This window comes from Microcaecilia unicolor, chromosome 2 (genome assembly GCF_901765095.1).
Source record: "Microcaecilia unicolor chromosome 2, aMicUni1.1, whole genome shotgun sequence".
Lineage (NCBI taxonomy): Eukaryota > Metazoa > Chordata > Amphibia > Gymnophiona > Siphonopidae > Microcaecilia > Microcaecilia unicolor.
In genome coordinates this window covers 347,682,610-347,688,609 of record NC_044032.1, presented here as the reverse complement: position 1 = coordinate 347,688,609, position 6,000 = coordinate 347,682,610, and positions in this window count along the sequence as shown.

The window sequence follows — 6,000 nt, the reverse complement described above, 5'->3', positions numbered from 1 at the left end:
AGCAATAAAATGTAGGCATCAAATATGGAAAAGATACAATTTTATTTTACATGTCTGAGAAATGTGTTCTTTTTTTGTATTTTGCAAAATATAGGAGGAAATGCATTTCTCATTTTTTATTTTTCAATATTGTACACCTCAGAATTTTGATTCTTAGGGATTCCATTTCAGTTGTTTGCATGTTTGTTTCTAGTCTGTGGTTCCTTATTTTGTATTAGGTGAATGACTATGGAACGTTAGGTCCATGTTTTACAGAATTATGCTAATGTATTTTGTTTTACTGCCTTTCTATGGTATAACCAAGGTGGTGTACCTATTATATACAGAACTACAGACAGGGTGAGGCAGATGGAAGATCCAAGGGAGGAAAGATAGTGTTGGAATGGGCCAAAGGGAAGCGATGAAAAAAGCTCTCTCTGTCACCTCCACTGTGGTGTTTCCTTGCTGGTTTTTTGTGGATTGTGGTTCTTCTGTGTTTTCTTTGAATGGGCCTAACGAAACAGAGAGACTGGTGTAATCAGCCACGAGTACATAGAGGTAGTGGTAGAGGTAAGCTTGCAAATGATACAGTGGTATGGGAGGAAAGAGAAACGTGTGAATTGGCTAGAAATTGGAGGTCCATGCAAACTGAGGATGAAACCGAGACATGCTTGTATTCCTAAAGAGGTGGTGGAAAATAGTTGGAAAATGTATCAAGTGGTGAGGGTCTAGAGGACAGGAGAGGAGAGGGGTGTAAAATAGTTTGGAAAATTTATCAAGTGGTGAGGATTTGGAGGAGAGGGGACGTGCTAAAGAAAAAAAAAACACACCTTCCAGAGGTATCTGACCTACAAGGACTGTAACCAGCAGTAGTGTATCTCACCTGTATTTCTCAAAATTGAGTCTGACAAGTGACAGATCCACATCCGGGTTTTTAGCCAATCAGAAGTGAGGACATGCCCAAGCCACGCCCACTCCCTGCCCCTTGAATGATGGCTTGACCCTAAGCCCTGCCCCTTTTACGTAACTCCACCATTTACCCCAGCTTATTTGCATAGCCCCAGCCCAAACCACCACCCCCTTTGCATAACCCTGGCCAAAGAAAAATCACACCTTCCAGAGCTACCCGACCTACAAGGACTATAACCAGCAGTAGTGTATTGCACCTGTATTTCTCAAAATTATTGATTTTGGACAGGTGACACACTCACATCCAGGTTTCAGCCAGAAGCAAGGGCACACCCAAACCATGCCCACTCCCTGCCCCTTGAATGACAAGATATGATGGCTTGACCCCACCTAAGCCCTGCCCCTAACTCCAACCTTTGTCCCACCTTATTTGCACAGACCGAAAACACTATATATGCCTTGTATCGCTCCATGGTGTGTCTGTATCTTAAGTATTGTGCTCAGTTCGGTCACAAAATCTCAAAAACATATAGCTGAATTAGAAAAGGTTTCAAAAGGTGACCAAAATGATAAAGGGGATTGGAACTCCTCTTGTATGAGGAAAGGGTAAAGAGGTTAGGGCTCTTCAGCTTGGAAAAGAGCCGGATGAGGGGAGATATGATTGAGGTCTACAAAATCCTGAGTGGTGAGAACGAGTAGAAGTAAATCAATTTTTACTCATTCCAAAAGTACAAACACTAGGGGGGGACATCGAGAATGTACATTGAAAACAAATAGGAGGAAATATTTCTTCACTCAACGAATAGTTAAGCTCTGGAACTCTTTGAAGAGAACATGTGGTAACAGTGGTTAGCATATCTGGGCTTAAAAAAGGTTTGGACAAATTCCTGGAGGAAAAGTCGATAGTCTGCTATTGCAGCAGACATGGGAAGCAACTGCTTGCCTTGGGATTTGTAGTCTTTAGTGTTGCCACGATTTGGGTTTCTGCCAGGTATTTGTGACCTGGCTTGGCCACTGTTTGAGAAACAGGATACTGGGCTAGATGGACCATTGGTCTGACCCAGTATGGCATGTCTTATGAACCATGCCCCTTGCATAGTCATGCCCCCACACCCCACCCCTTTTCCAAGATGCCAGCCACTACTGTATACATCGCATCACTTCCTGTTTCCCCTACTAGCCACCATCTTGGATGGAGGCACGTGATTCAAAGGGACATCAAAAACCATAATTTATTTGCACATGCGTACCTTCATTTTTTTTCCAAAAGGAAAGGAAAAATGGCATTTGTTTTTTTTCAAAAAAGAGACACCTTTCTAAAGCTGGATCATCTGCTTTTTTATTTATTGTTGCATTTGTATCCCACATTTTCCCACCTATTTGCAGGCTCAATGTGGCTTACAGTGTTCCGTTATGGCATTCGCCATTCCAGAGTGAAAGATAACAATTGGTTTAACATAGAGAACATGGATGATATAATAGAATTAGGCAGACAGATAAAGGAAGAAACAATTCAGAATATAAGGTACAGTGGTGATGTATTACATTTACAGTAATCGATCGTTGTGGTATGCCTTGTTGAAGAGATAGGTTTCTCAGAGATTTACGAAAGCTGGTTAAGTTCGTAAGTTGTTTTTAGGTTAAGTGGTAGTGCATTCCACAACTGCGTGCTCATGTAGGAAAAGCTGGACACGTGTTTGTTTGTATTTTAGTCCTTTACAGCTGGGGAAGTGAAGATTAAGGAATATGTGGGATGATCTTTTAGCATTCCTGGCTGGCAAGTCAACCAGGTCTATCATGTAGGCCGGGCCATCTCCATGAATGATTTTATGAAATAGTGTGCATACTTTGAACGCAATGCGTTCTTTAAGTGGAAGCCAGTGTAGCTTTTCTCTTCGGGGTTTTGCACTTTCATATTTTGTTGTTCCAAATATGAGTCTGGCTGCAGTGTTCTGGGCTGTTTGAAGTTTCTTGATGATTTGTTCCTTACAACCAGCGAAGAGTGCATTGCAATAATCTAGGTGACTCAGCACCATTGATTGTACTAGGTTGCGGAAGATGTACCTTGGGAAGAAAGGTTTTACTCTTTTAAGTTTCCACATTGCATGGAACATCTTCTTAGTTGTGTTCTTCACAACAGGAAGGACTAGCCTGCTGTACAAAGCCTCCTTGCTTTTTCAAGAGAGATCACAATGGCTCTGTTAAAAAAAAAAAAAATTTAATTCAGGCTACAGTCACCGTATGGGGCTGTTCCAAGCACTCTCACAGTCCTGTTTTTTTTTTTTTTTCAAGAGCTGTTTGTGTTTTTTCTGTAAACAGGATGTTCTCTGTCTGTGTAAGATCAATATAGTCTGTAGTCTCGTCCCCTTTCCCACAGCTAGCAACAAACTTACAGGGAATCCCGGATCCACCTCCTTCCAAGAAGTGTGGACAAGTAATAACCATAAGGCAGGTGTACTTTTCCTTCCTGCTTTTTCAAGACAGATCACAACAGCTCTCCCTGCTTTTTCAGAGCCCCCTCCATCTCCCTAGCCGTCCACCACAGAAAGAAAATAGACATTTTTTTTCTTTTTCTTTCAAAACAATACGAATCTGAATGCTTTATTTTGCTTTTTGCAGTGTTCACCTAAGAAACATGCAAAGCAAACCTCTCTTCTCTGCTTTATACGGGAATTGTTAATAGAACAGATAGCTTTTTTTTTTTTTTTTAAGCTGAATTGCAGAATAAATACTTCTTATACAGGGATTTGCTCAGTAACCATAAGGCAACGTGTAAAATTTTACAGGCAGAAGCCGGTGAGCTATGCCTAGGTCTGCATCCTCCATCGCGACCCCCTCCCTTTTTCCCTAGCCATCAGCAAACTTACAGGGAATCCAGGCTGTGCCTCTACCTCTTCTTTAGCAAAATCATCAGCCCAAGCAGCTGCAATCAGGCTGTTGTACATAGAAGAGATGCAATGTGCATGAGCACTTAATCCTATGCACCTAACCCCCTCACCCCCTTTATACACTAGTGTAGAAACATGCGCCACCCTGTGAAGTCATGTCTAAAAAAAAACATAAGCAGAATTTATTACGATGCAGAGGTTAGGAATTTACATTCTCGCAATGGCTACTGACAAGTTTAATGTGGGCTTGTGCCATCCCTTCTCATGCATCATACGAGGACCCTCCAATAGTGGTAAAAGTTTCTTTGTTAAAAAATTGTTAGAACACACCAATCTTATTTCAAACTGTTACCCATTTATACATTTTATGGATTTGCTGATGATGATGTTTCACAATGACCTGTTTCCACCCCATAAACTAAATCTGGTCAGTGTCAATGATTTTATGGAGACCAGTTGTAAAAATGATGAGATTGAAAAAAAAACCTTTACCAAATATACACACCAGAGAAATTTAAGTATTATATATCGTCCAAAACATTTTGTGTCAAGGCAGAACAAGCTGCACCATCACCTTAAATACAAAATATATGGTGTTAAGAATCCAAGAGAGAAAAACAAATAGTTCTCTCCAGACAAATGTATCCAGGCAAGACGGCGTTTCTTTTCCGAGGCCTTTGAAGACGCTACCAGAAAACTATATGGCTATCTCATTGTGGATTTAAATGCCTTGATGCCTGAGGCTTACAGATGGAGGACGGATATCTTTCCCCCCACTCTGACAGTCATATACAGTGAGAAAACAATGGGCGCCTATAAAAAGAAGTGATGAGCAGCCACTTTTTCCACATGCTGTAATTGCACTCTCACAGGCAACAACATGTCTAGCCGTCTGAAGAGGAACCTAGAGCTTTTAAAACTTTTAGTTTCTGCTTGGCCTCATGAAAGAAAGGCCATCCTAGGTATTGCTTCAGATGATTTAATAGCGGCTACAGCGGACATAACCCTAAACACTCTGAAAGGTAACATACTGTTATCACAGCACCAGATTAGCGTCCTGAAAAGACAAAGGTGTGCAATAAAAAGTCTCAGGGACAAAAGGATACCTCTTAAAACAAAGAAGCTGGTGATACAGTTTAAGGTTTTTATTGGACCCTTGCTAAGCTCATCACAAGCCTTATTGGTAATGCAGTACGCTGAAAAGATGTACTTGGTCCCTAGCCGGCAGCTCGATCGTTTAAGAGGTCCTCCGGCACCCCAAAAAAATATCTGAATGGATGCTATTCAAAAGCTCAATGAAGAAATGAGCAGTAGTCTTCAAAGTTCCAGACTGACTGACTATGAAAAGGCCAAATGCTATTCAGCCGTATTATAGCAGTACCTGTCATGTGCCAGCACAGGCAAAAGGAAAGAGAAAAAATAAACCTATATCTCTCCAAAGTCCTAAACAGACACACGTTTGCTAGATAACAGACCTCCTGACTCTGTTCTTCAGGAAGTGTTAAAGGAATTGCATGTACTATAGGAAACACACCAAAGTGTTGCTCAATAAGCTATCAAGAACAAGGATGTGGCGACCTGGGATGCAATGTGACTTTTATATAAGGGTATCCTGTCAGCGGTTCTAATCTGCTTGACCTAGGTTTGCACACCTATGCAGACACCTATTTTCCAACAAAGGACACCCAGAGGTTGGCAGGGAGTAGTGCAAGAGCTTCATAGCTGAATGCAATATGCCCTCGACGGTAGTCAGCAGGAGCGAACAGGCATTTGCTTGAACCCCTCTGAGGTTTCTGTGAAATCACCACCCTGTAAAAACCCAAGAAACTCTTCTCCTTAAAAAAAAAAAAAGAAAAAGAAAAAAGAAACCTGCGAAATAGATTAGCCTCTCCTATAAGAAACAATTTGCATTCAACAGACAGTAGATAAATATGTAATATGTATAGTTGTAATAAAAATACTTCGTACACATACACATGGCACGAGAATGTTATTCCTTTACACATTTATTTAGAAGATGTATGGCACTCTTTGTAGGAAACACATCTCTGTAAGTTACGTGGAGGGGCATAATCGAAATGGGCGCCCATCTTTAAGGGATGCCCCGGCGAAGGGGCGGGGCATCTCGTATTATCAAAACAAGATGGGCGTCCATCTTTCGTTTCGATAATACGGTCAGGGACGCCCAAATCTCAACATTTAGGTCGACCATCTTGACATTTAG